This window comes from Enhydra lutris, unplaced genomic scaffold (assembly GCF_002288905.1).
Source record: "Enhydra lutris kenyoni isolate GAN:26980312 unplaced genomic scaffold, ASM228890v2 scaffoldscaffold19, whole genome shotgun sequence".
NCBI lineage: Eukaryota > Metazoa > Chordata > Mammalia > Carnivora > Mustelidae > Enhydra > Enhydra lutris.
In genome coordinates, this window is record NW_019154103.1 from 8,319,445 (window position 1) to 8,337,213 (window position 17,769).

Below are 17,769 nucleotides of genomic sequence, written 5' to 3' on the forward strand. Positions count from 1 at the left end.
TAGTATTTATCCTCCTTGCTTTTCTCTGAGTACTTTGGCAACTGCCATTACTTTGGGGGAGTTCTTGGACATTTTTTCTTCAAGCATTTCTTCTATACAGTTCTGTCTTTTCTTTTTAGGATTCCTATTATGTGTAGATGTTTGGCATTGTCCCAGAGCTATTGGTTTATTTTTCACTTTTTTTTTTTTCTCTGTTTCAGTTTGCTTTGTTTCTGTTGCCTTATCTCCAGGTTAACTGATGCTTTCACTGGTAAAGTTCATTGAGCCTGTCAGTGCCATCCATTAGCTTTGTTACTGTGCTTTTCACTTTCAGCATTTTCATTTGATTCATATTTCTCTGATAAAACTATTCATCTGGTCTTGCATGTTGCCTACTTTTGTGTTTAGAGCTTTTCCTTGTTATTTTAAAATTCCCTGTCAGATAGCTCCATGTCTGCGTCATATCTAAGTCTGGTTCTAATGATTGCCTTTCTTTGTGCCTCTTTCTTTCCTTTTCATATACCTCATACTATTTTTGGGAAAGCTGGATGTCTTATATATGATAGAAGAGACTGAGATAAATAATTTTTAATCCCTGGAAATGGACACACCTTTCCTTTCATTAGGTCTTTAGTGTGGGGATTGGAGGTAATACTGTGAGCAGTTGGGCTGGTTTTCAGGGGTTTTGTTACTATGGTTACCCTGGATGTTCCGAGGGCTTCACATTTCTTAGGGCTGCCTTGTGTTTAGGATGGGAGTTTGTTTGGAGAGCAGTGTCTGTTTGGTCTTCTCTTCCTATTTGCCTCAAAGAGGTTCTCTTTGTGCATTCTTACCTCCTCTCTCCGCAATATTCTTATTACCTGTTGGAACATTTTTCTTAGTGATAAAGACAGTGGAATGGAACGTTCTCTATTGCTAAGATTAAATCTCAGTCCTAGGTAGAGTCTTGGGAGTATGGCTTTCTCAATTCCTCACTCACTTCCTTGGCTTTAATTTTGGGCCTGGTGTGTATTCTTACCCCCTTAACACAGGATTAAGCTTTTTTTCTTTTTCTGTTTTCCTCCCCCAGCTGCAAAGAGTTTTCACTTGTGCCGTAAGATTGGTGTAATTATTACTTCCTCCCTTTCCCCAAAGTTTAAGACTTTTGTTCAGTAGGGGAGATGAGGGAAATAGTTGAGGTGTCCTGCTTCCCTTACATGACTGCTGTCCCCTCACCAGGTCTGTATCAAAACTGATAGTTCTTAAAACTTTTTCTTTTGTGTGTGTGTGAGCATCTTGTGGTGTTTGTAGAGAAACAAGGGTTGAAGGTATGCACTTTACCAATTTCTGTGATTCTCAGTGCTTTCATGCTATCTTCCCCATCCTGTTTTGGCCTTCACCAATTCAACAATTATTCTCGCTGAATCTTACTTGTCTTCTGTTGCTTTTAACCCAGGTAAGTGAGTGCTTCCATCTCCTCTCTCTCAGTAGGTGCCTGTTTCTCCTCAAATTCTGGGCCACTTATTTGTTCTACAACTAAAGTTCTCTGAAGATTTTAAAAAAATGTCATGAATTTGAAGCTACTTTAGCTCTTTTTTCATTGTAAGGTTGGGAGTGTTATTCCTTCCAGCCTTTCCAGATAAAATGCAAGACATCACGTGAGACTGGAATTTCGGAAAACAATGAGTAATTTTTTAGTATACCTCATACAAAATTTAAATTTAACTGGGTGTTCTATACTTCTGTTTGCTAAAGGTAGCAACCCTACTTTGAGCTCCCTGAATCATGGTACAGAAGTAGAAATTCCATCATTTGTGTGTGTGTTTTTGTGTGTGTGTGTATGTGTTTGTGTTTGTGTGTCGTTCTTTCACAAGAGATTTTATGTATGAAGAACATTTTAAAACAAAAGACACTTTGAAAGTGGAGCTGAGGTGGCTCAGTGGGTTAAGCCTCTGCCTTCAGCTTGGATCATGATCTCAGGGTCATGCGATTGAGCCCCTCATTGGGCTCTCTGCTCAGCGGGGAGCCTGCTTCCCTCCCCTATCCCCCAGCTGCCTCTCTGCCTCCTTGTGATCTCTCTCTCTGTGTCAAATAAATAAATAAAATCTTTTTTAAAAAATGGAACTGGAATAAAATCTAGTTATGAATACAAAGGAATCAAGGAATTGTGACATTTGAGGTTTCAATGGAAGGACATTTTTTACTTTGGTTTTATTTTATTTTATTTTTAACTCCTTGCTGTCCTTCTGGTCATACTCTATAAGCTGAACTAAAATTTAGGTTGAGTGAATGGTTTCATTTTTCTCATTTATTCATCTACAATATGATTTTTCTTACTTTGGGATTATGGAGTTCTCTGAGAAGCTGTTGATAGTTATGGATATTCTCCTGAGAAAAATTTGTATGACATACCTGAGAAAAAATTTTGTAACACTTTTCACTTACGATTTCTGAGGTTCTCATACCTTGTAAAGATCTTACACAAAATTTTCGATGAGGCAGAGAGGGAGGAATTTTTGAATGTTACCTCAACTTACTAATGTCATATCAGACATACTGAGTTGTGCTTTCTATTAGAGAATATATGGCAGCACACTGATTACTGTGAGATGGGGACATATCTATCTTGGTCAAGGAGATACTTATTTTAGAAAATAGTTTTATTTAGCCATTATCTGCATGAATCAATGACCTATCTGCATTTTTGTTTATTTCTGTGTTCGGCACAATTATCCATTACACGGAGTAGCATTTTTCTTGAACTTTCAAAGTATAGCAGACATACTGTGAAGCGAACTTGGATGATCCATCAGAGTAGACAGCCCTTTATTATTTTCAGTTGTGTTTCCTATTCTGGAAGTTTTTCAGAGTTCTGTTCCTATTTCCATATGTACCACATAGACAGCTGTCCCCTTTCCATATATTTTAATCAACTAAAATGTAGTGGTGAAATGGGACAGGAGGATGTCATAGAAACACAAAGTAACCTCACTCCATAGTTCTTTAAATTTCTTTTTCTAGACTGTAGTTTGGAAAAATACAGTTGGTAGGCTGGCCTTGTTTTTATAAATAAAGTTTTATTAGAGCACAGCCACACTCATTAATTTATATATTATCTCTGGCTATTTTCACTTTATAAAGGGAGAGTTGAATATTTCTGATGGAGACTATATGGCTCATAAACCATTTTTAGTGTCTGCCCCTTTAAGAAAGAGTTGGCTGTTTTAGACAAAGGACAAAGAAAGATAAGAGAACAAATTTATACATGACCACAAGCTGTTGTGTAACTCATTTAGTTTCACAGCAAGGTTGTTGCTATGTGAAAATTGCTTATTTATACTTAAATTCTTTAGAAGACCCCAAGTTGCCCTGAAAGGCTCAGAGGCGATTTCAATAGCCTCTTTAGGCCACTTTGGAAAATCTCCCCAATTTTCCCTTTTGCTTTCATCCCTCATTATTCTTGGGATAAAAACCAAGTAGAGTTGAGAGCCAATCAACTTGGTATTGGGGATAAAAGAGTTATCCCAAAAGAGTTATCTTCCTGAGCTGAGAGAGAGAGAGAATTAGAAGTTTTATCTCAGCACGAGATCAGGAAGGGAAAGAGAGAGCTATATAATCCAAGAATAAATGCATTTTATTTGGGAGTCTCTTTTTTCATTCTTAGAAATTTTGCCAATGATTTTAAATGAAAACGAATTTTCTTTCTAAATTAGGAAATGCTGAGGGAGACACTAGATTTTTCTTCTTAAAAAATAGATCTGTGGAATTTCTTGAAAGGTCACTTGTAAAATGCTCTCTCTCACACACAGACACAGACAGCTTTTGCAAAAAATATTATCTGGATTCTGGGGCAAAGACCATGGGGTTAGGATCTGGGATTTGACCTTCTTTCTGCACGGAGCTGTCAGACATTGTACAAGCTCTGTAGGAACCAGTGTTGTTTGGGATGCTATCTGAGATGAACTGGAGATCTTGGGGTTTAGTTACAGTTGGTGCAGGTATCTGATTCTAGCAGGAATCAGAGGTGCTCTTTTACTCATATTTCTGTAAAAATAACAAAACAGTTAACTGGGAGCCAAACCCACACTGTGAAATCAGCTTAAACAAATGTATTTCCTAGGAGTTCTCTGTTGGTGTATATGACAGGCTGAAGCATTGTAAGCATTTCAAGTTGAACAGCTACATCTTTTTTTTTTAAATATTTATTTATTTATTTTAGAGAGAGAGTATGAGTGGGGGGAGGAGCAAGAGAGAATCTTTTTTTTTTTGAGGCTAATGGATATTCATATTTTTATTTTTTAACATCTTAATTTTCTTTTATTTTTTTCATGCTCCAAGAGTCATTGTTTATGCACCACACAACAGCTACATCTTGATCCAAGTATCCTGTGTATTCGAATTGTGACTGAGTATACATACTGTTAGGGAGATGTCTGTCAGAGAGAATTTTGGGCTAAACAGGTTTTGTGATTGTGAGGTGGGAAATGGTATGAGTAAGAAAAGACAATGTGTAATATTAAGCCAAAGAAAGAATATGTGTTTACTAGAATATGCTGTTATGGAACCTGGACTGGATCCTGGCGGAAGAACCAAGCAGCACTAGGGGACTTTGGAGGATTGGAGGTTTATTTAACACCGGTGGGCTCAGAGGAGGTTGTTCTCTAAAGGTCTGAGCCCTGAGTGCAAGCAGGGAGGGGTATTTATACCCTCCGGCATACTTGGTACCTTTGGCATGCATGGGAAACGAAGTAGGAAAGAACCCCGAAGGGCTTGGAGACAGCGACTGGAATTCCCTTGCTGGTTTGGTCGGCCATCTTAGAGTACAGTTTTTCCCCTATCAATGCTAGAAATTTGCTCCAATTAATAGGAAACAGAAAGCCATCAATATCTTAGCCATTCTTTGACCTGGTAACACCATGCTAAAGGGAGACAAAGTACCTTAGCTTGGGTTCCCAGTACCCAACCAAAAATAGAGCCTGAGACAAGGGCTTGAGTGCAGATAGTTTACTTTGCAAAATAAACTTACTCTGATCAGAGGTTAGTAGGTGGGAGGGAAAGCCAAAGAAGGATGTGTAATTGAGTTGGTCTTTGCTGCAAGTAACTGGTGCCTCAACACACTGGGCCTTCTGAGGATCTGTGTAGACTATTAGAATTGTCCATCTGTGTGACAGAGAGGGAAGATGTTTCTCCTGGCTCCTGTCCTTCACTGGTCAAAAGGCGCCCCACAAGGAGTAACTTCTTGCACTTCCCCATGAAGGGTAGCAGAATTTATGCCTCTTTGGTATAAGGAATATTGGGGGCTGATTATTTTTTTGAAAAAGATTTTTATTTATTTATTTGAGAGAGAGAGAGAATGAGCAGAAGCAGGAGGAGTGTCAGGCAGAGGGAGAGGAAGAAGCAGCCTCCCCACTGAGCAGGGAGCCGAAGTGACTTGCTCCCAGGACCCTGAGATCGAGACTAGAGCTGAAGGCAGACACTTAACCAACTGAGCCATGCAGGCTGATTATTTTGAGAAACTGCAAATGTATGAGATGTTTTGAAATAGGAGTAGGAATTACCATTTTGTAAGAGAAATCTACATCAGAAAGGGGGCATATACTTGGAAGAGAGCTATTGCCAGAGATAACTTTTTCATCTGAGAGACTTACCTGCATAGAGGGGCAACCTTTGTTTATCAAACATATCCTCTTTTCATTTCCCCCTCTGGAAGGTCCAGACTTATCCCTATCCTTAGTTTAAGGTAGTATATAAACATCAATCATTTGGCCACCTTTGGGATCTCATATATTTGTGGGATGAACATATTTTTTTTTTTCATGCTTGCTTCAGCAGCACAAATACAAAAATTATTTTTCTGTTCTGTTAATCTGTCTTTTATTATAAGGGAATCTTAGTCACAGAACCTAGAAGTGTAGAGGAAAATTGTTTTTTTTTTCCTCCCCTATACAGGTTTGCTCATGTGTAATGGCGAACAGCTTCTTGCAGGAGTCTTATACCTGTAGTGTCAGAATGTTCACGGCACAAAATGAGACACAAACCACAGCTAAGGTAAGCCGCTGTCAGCTCACAGCTGTGAAAAGCTGGTTGCCATAGCAGCAACTGGAATCAAGATGTTGGTGTAAGAATTTTAGGCGGGAAGTAGAAGTGTGTATTAGAGTTATACATTGTTGTGTAACAAGTTTCCCCAAAATTTAATGGCTTGAAACAATGGCACTTATTGCCATGTCTGTAGATCAGGAACCAGGTAGGTAGAACCTCTGCTTCTTCACAGGCTGCAGTCAGGGTCTCAGATATAGTCATCTAAAAGCTGAACTTGAGAAAGATCTGCTTCCAAGCTCCTTCACTTCATAGAATTCAGTTCCTTCCCAGGCTGCTCTAGTCTCTAGTTTATGATATGGTATGGTAGGGCATCAGAAGGCACATAAAGTAGCAGATAGGCCCTCACGTCATCTCATCTTTCTCAATCCCTTAATTTTTCAGTTCAGTTGTGGCTAAAAGTGGTTTCAAAGGTTTCTTTTTTTTTATTACTATGTTCAGTTAAAGACGTTTCTACTGTAAGCCATGCTGAATAGAAATGAGAGCTAATCTTACTCTCTAAAAATAATACCATATCATTATCTAAATATTGCCTTCTATATTGGAAGTATAATGGATTTTTTCTTTACACTTCCTTCTAATACTTACTTATTCTTCAAAGTTTATAATAAATTGAGCCAGAGATTTTTAAAAAATATATTTAACTTTAGTTGACACACAATGTTACATTAGTTTCAGGGGTACAGCTTAGTAATTTGACAAATTTGTATATAATGCGATGCTCAACACAAGTGTAGCTGCCATCTGTTTCATTACCTTGCTATTACAGTGTCACTGACTGTATTCCTTATTCTGAGCCTTTTATTCCCGTGACTTATTCATTCCATAACTGGAAGCCTGTATCTTCCTCTCTCCTTCACCTATTTTGCCCATCCTTCAATCCTGCTCCCCACTGGCAACCATCAATTTGTTCTCTGTATTTGTAGGACTGATTCTGCTTTTTGTTTGTTTATTCTTTTTTTTTAATTCCACTTATGAGTGGAATCATATGGTATTTGTCTTTCTCTGTCTGGTTAATTGCATTTTAGCATAATAACCTTTAGGTGCATCCATCTCTCAAATGACACGATCACATTCTTTTGTTTTGTTTTGTTTTGTTTTGTTTTGTTTTTTCCAGAATAAAGACCATTTATTCTCCATTGCTACAATGTTACCTTATCCATTAGTCCTTTTTCTTAATATTCTTGCAAACACTAAATGAAATGATAATGGTCAAAAACATCTTTGGTTTGGTATAATGCTGTTTGAACAGAACTACGAAATATGGCATATGCTATCAGTAGCTTTTTTTCATTTGCTTCTTGAGCATAATCAATTCTTTTTTTTTTAATTTTATTTTTTATAAACATATATTTTTATCCCCAGGGGTACAGGTCTGTGAATCGCCAGGTTTACACACTTCACAGCACTCATCATAGCACATACCCTCCCCAATGTCCATAATCCCACCCCCCCAACCCCCCTCCCCCCATTAACCCTCAGTTTGTTTTGTGAGATTAAGAGTCACTTATGGTTTGTCTCCCTCCCAATCCCATCTTGTTTCATTTACTCTTCTCCTACCCCCTTAACCCCCCATGTTGCATCTCCTCTCCCTCATATCAGGGAGATCATATGATAGTTGTCTTTCTCCTATTGACTTATTTCGCTAAGCATGATACCCTCTAGTTCCATCCACGTCGTCGCAAATGGCAAGATTTCATTTCTTTTGATGGCTGCATAGTATTCCATTGTGTATATATACCACCTCTTCTTTATCCATTCGTCTGTTGATGGACATCTAGGTTCTTTCCATAGTTTGGCTATTGTGGACATTGCTGCTATAAACATTCGGGTGCACGTGCCCCTTCGGATCACTACGTTTGTATCTTTAGGGTAAATACCCAGCAGTGCAATTGCTGGGTCATAGGGTAGTTCTATTTTCAACATTTTGAGGAACCTCCATGCTGTTTTCCAGAGGGGTTGCACCAGCTTGCATTCCCACCAACAGTGTAGGAGGGTTCCCCTTTCTCCGCATCCTCGCCAGCATCTGTCATTTCCTGACTTGTTAATTTTAGCCATTCTGACTGGTGTGAGGTGGTATCTCATTGTGGTTTTGATTTGTATTTCCCTGATGTCAAGTGATATGGAGCACTTTTTCATGTGTCTGTTGGCCATCTGGATGTCTTCTTTGCAGAAATGTCTGTTCATGTCCTCTGCCCATTTCTTGATTGGATTATTTGTTCTTTGGGTGTTGAGTTTGCTAAGTTCTTTATAGATTTTGGACACTAGCCCTTTATCTGATATGTCATTTGCAAATATCTTCTCCCATTCTGTCAGTTGTCTTTTGGTTTTGTTAACTGTTTCCTTTGCTGTGCAAAAGCTTTTGATCTTGATAAAATCCCAATAGTTCATGTTTGCCCTTGCTTCCCTTGCTTTTGGCGATGTTCCTAGGAAGATGTTGCTGCGGCTGAGGTCGAAGAGGTTGCTGCCTGTGTTCTCCTCAAGGATTTTGATGGATTCCTTTCTCACATTGAGATCCTTCATCCATTTTGAGTCTATTTTCGTGTGTGGTGTAAGGAAATGGTCCAATTTCATTTTTCTGCATGTGGCTGTCCAATTTTCCCAACACCATTTATTGAAGAGGCTGTCTTTTTTCCATTGGACATTCTTTCCTGCTTTGTCGAAGATTAGTTGACCATAGAGTTGAGGGTCTATTTCTGGGCTCTCTATTCTGTTCCATTGATCTATGTGTCTGTTTTTGTGCCAGTACCATGCTGTCTTGATGATGACAGCTTTGTAATAGAGCTTGAAGTCCGGAATTGTGATGCCACCAACTTTGGCTTTCTTTTTCAATATTCCTTTGGCTATTCGAGGTCTTTTCTGGTTCCATATAAATTTTAGGATTATTTGTTCCATTTCTTTGAAAAAAATGGACGGCACTTTGATAGGGATTGTATTAAATGTGTAGATTGCTTTAGGTAGCATAGACATTTTCACAATATTTATTCTTCCAATCCAGGAGCATGGAACATTTTTCCATTTCTTTGTGTCTTCCTCAATTTCTTTCATGAGTACTTTATAGTTTTCTGTGTATAGATTCTTAGTCTCTTTGGTTAGATTTATTCCTAGGTATCTTATAGTTTTGGTTGCAATTTTAAATGGGATTGACTCCTTAATTTCTCTTTCTTCTGTCTTGTTGTTGGTGTAGAGAAATGCAACTGATTTCTGTGCATTGATTTTATATCCTGACACTTTACTGAATTCCTGTACAAGTTCTAGCAGTTTTGGAGTGGAGTCTTTTGGGTTTTCCACATATAGTATCATATCATCTGCGAAGAGTGATAGTTTGACTTCTTCTTTGCCAATTTGGATGCCTTTAATTTCCTTTTGTTGTCTGATTGCTGAGGCTAGGACTTCTAGTACTATGTTGAATAGCAGTGGTGATAATGGACATCCCTGCCGTGTTCCTGACCTTAGCGGAAAAGCTTTCAGTTTTTCTCCATTGAGAATGATATTTGCGGTGGGTTTTTCATAGATGGCTTTGATAATATTGAGGTATGTGCCCTCTATCCCTACACTTTGAAGAGTTTTGATCAGGAAGGGTTGCTGCACTTTGTCAAATGCTTTTTCAGCATCTATGGAGAGTATCATATGGTTCTTGTTCTTTCTTTTATTAATGTGTTGTATCACATTGATTGATTTGCGGATGTTGAACCAACCTTGCAGCCCTGGAATAAATCCCACTTGGTCGTGGTGAATAATCCTTTTAATGTACTGTTGAATCCTATTGGCTAGTATTTTGGCGAGAATTTTTGCATCTGTGTTCATCAAGGATATTGGTCTGTAGTTCTCTTTTTTGATGGGATCCTTGTCTGGTTTTGGGATCAAGGTGATGCTGGCCTCATAAAATGAGTTTGGAAGTTTTCCTTCCATTTCTATTTTTTGGAACAGTTTCAGGAGAATAGGAATTAGTTCTTCTTTAAATGTTTGGTAGAATTCCCCCGGGAAGCCATCTGGCCCTGGGCTTTTGTTTGTTTGGAGATTTTTGATGACTGTTTCAATCTCCTTACTGGTTATGGGTCTGTTCAGGCTTTCTATTTCTTCCTGGTTCAGTTGTGGTAGTTTATATGTCTCTAGGAATGCATCCATTTCTTCCAGATTGTCAAATTTGTTGGCGTAGAGTTGCTCATAGTATGTTCTTATAATTGTCTGTATTTCTTTGGTGTTCGTTGTGATCTCTCCTCTTTCATTCATGATTTTATTTATTTGGGTCCTTTCTCTTTTCTTTTTGATAAGTCTGGCCAGGGGTTTATCGATCTTATTAATTCTTTCAAAGAACCAGCTCCTAGTTTCGTTGATTTGTTCTATTGTTTTTTTGGTTTCTATTTCATTGATTTCTGCTCTGATCTTTATGATTTCTCTTCTCCTGCTGGGTTTAGGTTTTCTTTCTTGTTCTTTCTCCAGCTCCTTTAGGTGTAGGGTTAGGTTGTGTACCTGAGACCTTTCTTGTTTCTTGAGAAAGGCTTGTACCGCTATATATTTTCCTCTCAGGACTGCCTTTGTTGTGTCCCACAGATTTTGAACCGTTGTGTTTTCATTATCATTTGTTTCCATGAATTTTTTCAATTCTTCTTTAATTTCCTGGTTGACCCATTCATTCTTTAGAAGGATGCTGTTTAGTCTCCATGTATTTGGGTTCTTTCCAAATTTCCTCTTGTGATTGAGTTCTAGCTTCAGAGCATTGTGGTCTGAAAATATGCAGGGAATGATTCCAATCTTTTGATAACGGTTGAGACCTGATTTAGGACCAAGAATGTGATCTATTCTGGAGAACGTTCCATGTGCACTAGAGAAGAATGTGTATTCTGTTGCTTTGGGATGAAATGTTCTGAATATATCTGTGATGTCCATCTGGTCCAGTGTGTCATTTAAGGCCTTGATTTCCTTGTTGATCTTTTGCTTGGACGATCTGTCCATTTCAGTGAGGGGAGTGTTAAAGTCCCCTACGATTATTGTATTATTGTCGATGTGTTTCTTTGATTTTGTTATTAATTGGTTTATATAGTTGGCTGCTCCCATGTTAGGGGCGTAGATATTTAAAATTGTTAGATCTTCTTGTTGGACAGTTCCTTTGAGTATGATATAGTGTCCTTCCTCATCTCTTATTATAGTCTTTGGCTTAAAATCTAATTGATCTGATATAAGGATTGCCACTCCTGCTTTTTTCTGATGTCCATTAGCATGGTAAATTCTTTTCCACCCCCTCACTTTAAATCTGGAGGTGTCTTCGGGTTTAAGATGAGTTTCTTGTAGGCAACATATAGATGGGTTTTGTTTTTTTATCCATTCTGATACCCTGTGTCTTTTGATTGGGGCATTTAGCCCATTCACATTCAGGGTAAGTATTGAGAGATATGAATTTAGTGCCATTGTATTGCCTGTAAGGTGACTGTTATTGTATATTGTCTCTGTTCCTTTCTGATCTACTACTTTTAGGGACTCTCTTTGCTTAGAGGACCCCTTTCAATATTTCCTGTACAGCTGGTTTGGTATTTGCAAATTCTTTCAGTTTTTGTTTGTCCCGGAAGCTTTTAATCTCTCCTTCTATTTTCAATGATAGCCTAGCTGGATATAGTATTCTTGGCTGCATGTTTTTCTCGTTTAGTACTCTGAATATATCATGCCAGCTCTTTCTGGCCTGCCAGGTCTCTGTGGATAAGTCTGCTGCCAATCTAATATTTTTACCATTGTACGTTACAGACTTCTTTTCCCGGGCTGCTTTCAGGATCTTCTCTTTGTCACTAAGACTTGTAAATTTTACTATTAGGTGACGGGGTGTGGACCTATTCTTATTGATTTTGAGGGGGGTTCTCTGAATCTCCTGGATTTTGATGCTTGTTCCCTTTGCCATACTGGGGAAATTCTCTCCAATAATTCTCTCCAATATACCTTCTGCTCCCCTCTCTGTTTCCTCTTCTTCTGGAATCCCAATTATTCTAATGTTGTTTCGTCTTATGGTGTCACTTATCTCTCGAATTCTCCCCTCGTGGTCCAGTAGCTGTTTGTCCCTCTTTTGCTCAGCTTCTTTATTCTCTGTCATTTGGTCTTCTATATCGCTAATTCTTTCTTCTGCCTCATTTATCCTAGCAGTGAGAGCCTCCATTTTTGATTGCACCTCATTAATAGCTTTTTTGATTTCAACTTGGTTAGATTTTAGTTCTTTTATTTCTCCAGAAAGGGCTTTTATATCTCCCGAGAGGGTTTCTCTAATATCTTCCATGCCTTTTTCAAGCCCGGCTAGAACCTTGAGAATCGTCATTCTGAACTCTAGATCTGACATATTACCAACGTCTGTATTGATTAGGTCCCTAGCCTTTGGTACTGCCTCTTGTTCTTTTTTTTGTGGTGAATTTTTCCGCCTTGTCATTTTGTCCAGATAAGAGTAGATGAAGGAGCAAGTAAAATACTAAAAGGGTGGCAACCACCCCAGGAAAATATGCTTTAGCCAAATCAGAAGAGATCCCAAATCATGAGGGGGAGAAAGGGGATAAAAAGAGGTTCAGAAAGAAGAAAAAGAAAAAAAAAAAAAAGAAGAAGAAGAAAAAAAGGAAGAAACAATTAAAAAAAGAAAACCAATAAAGAAAAAATATAAAAACGAAAAAAATATATATATATTAGATAAACTAGTTAAAAAACGTTAAAAAAGAAAAGGGTAAAAGTTAAAAAAATTTAGCAGCAGAAGAAAAATAAATTGAAAAAGAAAAAAAATTAAATTAACTGCAAGGCTAAAGAATCATGGGGAGAAAGCCATGAGTTCCGTGCTTTGCTTTCTCCTCCTTTGGAATTACGCTGCTCTCCTTGGTATTGAAACTGTACTCCTTGGTAGGTGAACTTGATCCTGGCTGGGTTTCTTGTTGATCTTCTCGGGGAGGGGCCTGTTGTAGTGATTCTCAAGTGTCTTTGCCCCGGGCGGAGTTGCACCGCCCTTACCAGGGGCCGGGCTGAGTAATCCGCTCGGGTTTGCTTTCGGGAGCTTTTGTTCCTTGAGCGCTTTCCGTAGAGTTCCGGAGGGCGGGAATGAAGATGGCGGCCTCCCGGTCTCCGGCCCGGAGGAGCCGAGAGCCCGGGGCCCCACTCCTCAGTGCGCCCTCAGAGAACAGCGCCGATTTACTCCCGTCACCCTGCCTCCGGCCGCGCTCCGAGCTGACCGAGCCTGCGACCGGTTCAAGGTAACCCCGAGCTTAGAGCTTATTCCTCGGCTCTGTCTCTGTAGCCGGCTTCCCTGTTGTAATACTTGTAAGCTCTGCGACACTCAGACACCCCTGATCCTTCTGTGACCCTGTGGGACCTGAGGCCACACTGACCCTGCGTGGGCTTCACCCCGGTTAAGCCTCTGGAGCGATGTCCCTCAGCGGAACAGACTTTTAAAAGTCCCGATTTTGTGCTCCGTTGCTCCGCCGCTTGCCGGGAGCCGGCCCCTCCCCCCGCGGTCTATCTTCACGTCGCTTTGGATTCACTTCTCCGCCCGTCCTACCTTTCAGAAAGTGGTTGCTTTTCTGTTTCTAGAGTTGCTGTTCTTCTTCTCTTCGATCTCCCGTTGGATTTGTAGGTGTTTGCAATCTTTAGATAAGCTATCTAGCTGATCTCCCGCTACCTGAAGTAGTCTCAGCCTGCTACTTCTCCGCCATCTTGACTTCTCCTCGATCGCATTCTTTTTATGGCTGCATAATATCCCATTGTGTAAATATACCACATTTTCTTCATCTATTGATGGACATTTAGGTTGCTTCCATATCTTGGTTATTGTAAATAGCGCAATAAACATAAATGTGCATACGTCTATATTTTTGAATTAGAATTTTCATTTTCTTTGGGCAAATACCCAATAGTGGAATTAATGGATCATGTGGTATTTCTATTTTTAATTTTTTGAGGAGCCTCCATACTCCTTTCCACAGTGGATGTATCAACTTACATTCCCACCAATAGTGCATGAAGGTTCCTTTTTCTCCACATCCTTGCTAACACTAGTTATTTCTTGTCATTTTGATTTTAAGATGGTATCTCTTTGTGGTTTTGATTTGCATTTTCCCTGATGATTGATGTTGAGGATCTTTTCATGTGTCTGTTGGCCTTCTGTATGTCTTCTTTTAAAAAAAAAAATGTTCATTTAGTTCCTTAGTCCATTTTTTAATTGGATTGTTTGTGGTTTTTTGGTGTTGAGTTGCATAAGTTCTTTATATATTTTGGATATTAACCCCTTTATTGGATATGTAATTTGCAACCATCTTCTCCCATTCAGTAGGTTTTCTTTTTGTTTTATTGATGATTTCCTTTGCTGTACACATGCTTTTTATTTTTATACAGCCCCCATAATTTACTTTTGCTTTTTGTTTCCCTTGCTTTAGGATATATGTTGTTATGGCCAATATCAGAGAAATTACTGCCTATGTATGTTCTCTTCTAGAATTTTTATGGTTTCAAGTCTCACAGCTAGGTCTTTAACCCATTTTGAGTATATTTTTATGTATGGTGTAAGATAGTGGTCCAATTTCATTCTTTTTATGTGTAGGTGTACAGTTTCCCCAGCACCATTTTTTGAAAAGACTGTCTTTTCCCCATTGTATATTCTTGTCTCCTTTGTCGTAGGTTAATTGTCCATATAATTATGGGTTTATTTCTGGGTCTCTGTTTTGTTCCATTGATCTGTGTGTTTATTTTTGTGCCACTACCATATTGTTTTGATTTCTACAGTTTTGCAGTATGTCTTGAAATCTGGGATTGTGATGCCTCTAGTTTTGTTCTTCTTTCTTGTTCAGAATTGCTTTGGTTGTTTGGAGTATTTTGGGGTTCCATACAAATTTTAGTATTACTTGTTTTGGTTTTGTGAAAATGGTATTGTTATTGATTCCATAGATTCCTTTGGGTAATACGGACATTTTAACAATATTAATTCTTACAGTCCATGAGCATGGAACATCTTTCCATTTGTTTGTGTCCTCTTTAATTTCTTTCACTGGTGTTTCATAACTTTAGAAATACAGGTCTTTCACTTCTTTGGTTAAGCTTATTCCTAGGTATTTTAACTTTTTTGTGCACTTGTAAATGGTATTGTTTTTTCAAATTTCTCTTTTTGCTACTTTGTTATTAGTGTACAGAAACACTGTCAATTGCTGGGTATTAATTTTGTATCCTGCCACTTTACTGAATTTATTACTTGTAGTAGTTTTGTGGTAGCTTCTTTAGGATTGTGTACATATAATATTATGTCATTTACAAATAGTGACAGTTTAACTACTTCTTTACCAATATGGATGCCTCTTATTTCTTTTTCTTTTCTGATTGCTGTGACTATCAGGACTTCTAGTACTACATTAACTAAAAGTGGCAAGGGTGGACATCCTTGTCTTGTTCCTCACCTTAACGGAAAAAGCTGTCAGTTTTTACCATTGAGTATGATGTTAACTGTGGGTTTTTTATATATGGGCTTTATTATGTTGAAGTATGTTTCCTCTAACTCTACTTTGTTGAGAGTTTTTATCATGAGTGGATGTTGAAACTTGACAAGTACTTTTTCTGCATTTGTTGAGATGATCATATGGTTTTTATCCTTTGTTTTGTTGATGTAATATATTACATTGATTGATTTGCAAATATTGGGCCATCCTTGTATCCCTGGAATAAATCCTACTTGATCATGGTGAATGATCTTTCCCATGTATTGTTGCATGTGATTTGCTACTATATTGTTGAGGATTTTTGCATCTGTGTTCATCAGAGATATTGGCCTGTGGTTTTCTTTTTTGTGTGGTGTCGTTGTTTAGTTGAGGTATTAGGGTAATGCTGGCCTGGTAAAGTATTTTGGAAGTTTTCCTTCCTTTTCTATCTTTTGGAACAGTTTGAGGAAAATGGGTATTAACTCTTCTTCAAAAGTTTGGTGTAAGTTGCCTGTGAATCCTTTTGGTCCTAGACTTTTATTTTTTGGTAGTTTTTTGATTACTGATTCAAATTCATTACTTGTAATTGTTCTGTTCATATTTTCAACTTTTTCCTGGCTCAGTTTTGGAACTAGGAGTTTATCCATTTCTTCTGGGTTGTCCAGTTTGTTGGCATTTAATTTTTCATAATATTGTCTTATAATCTTTTGGATTGCTATAGTGTCTGTTTTTATTTCTTCTCTCTCATTTCTGATTTTATTTATTTGGGTCCTTTCTTTCTTTTTCTTGATGAACCTGGCTAAAAGTTTGTCATTTTTATTATCTTTTCAAGACCAGCTCTTGGTTTCATTGATTTTTTTTTTCCATTTATTTTTTTAGTCTCTATGTCATTTATTCTTGCTCTGAGCTTTACTATTTCCTTTCTTCTACTCACCTTGAGCTTTATTTTTTGTTTTTTTGTTTTTCTTTTTCTAGTTCTTTAGAGGTAACTTTAGATTATTTATTTGATCTTTTTCTTGTATTTTGAGGTAGGCCTATATTGCTATATAATTCCCTTTTAGGACTGCTTTTACAGTGTCCCAAAGATTTTAGATTGTTATGTTTTCATTTTCATTTGTCTCCATGTATTTTTCAAATTTCTTCTTTTGATTGCTTCATTGGCCCACTGGTTGTTTAGTATCATGTTTAATCTTCATGTGTTTGTGGGTTTTCTAGTTTTTTTCTTGTGATTTATTTCTGGTTTCATACCATTGTGATCAGAAAAGATGCATGATATGATTTCAATCTTCTTAATTTTATTGAGACTGGTTTTATGGCTGAATATATGATCTATTCTTAGCCAGAGATGGTTTATGATTTACCCAGCTGCCCCTTAGTTCTTGAAACAATGCTTGGGGGGAAAAAAGGATGCTAATCCCAATTGTCTCTAGGTATGATTCTAGCACAGGAGTCCCGTGCTGGCATTTGGCTCTTCAGAAAGAATATCAGTTATTAGGACACGGAATATAGGAGTTTAAAAACCATTGATAAGGCCAGATGTTTGAACAATCTGCATTTGCTGGAATCTCTGTCTCCCACACTGTGGACAATTTACTTTTCCAAAGCAAATGTGACCATGCCCATACATCCTTTCGAAGCAATTGTTTTAGATTGAGTATATGAACATTAAATTGAATATGTTTTACTTATATGTACTCACAAAGAAAGATCTCCAAGATACATTGATAGAGGAAGTACATTACAAAATAATATACAGAAGATGATCTTATTCAAATGAAAATAAATATTGAAAAACTCTGGGTGAATATACTAGTATGTTAATAATGGGGGTTGTAATAAGTGAATTTTCACCTTTTCCTTTATTCTAAAACTTTTGAGATTTTTTAGGTTTTTAATTACTCAAATCAGAACAAAGACATAAATGAAAAATATCATAGTTGCCTAAACATTTTTTAACAGATAAATCTCAACTTCTTCAGTCATATACGAAACACACTTATTGATCTAGCTTCCACCAAACTGTGATCTTATCTCTCATAATAAGCTCTCTACAAAAGCCACATTTTAGACACAAGAACTATGTCTTAAAGATTCAGTTCCCTCTGTCTGGAATGCCTTTTCTCTCCTGTTTACTAAATGAACTCCTATTTATCCTTTAAAGCCCATCCCAAAAGAAATTACCTCTCTGAAGCCACTTCTGATTTCCCAGCCATTATCCTCAGAACTCCTTGGGAATGTGGAGTTTTTTTGGTTGTTGTTTTTAAGATTTATTATTTATTTATTTGTTGTTGTTTTTAAG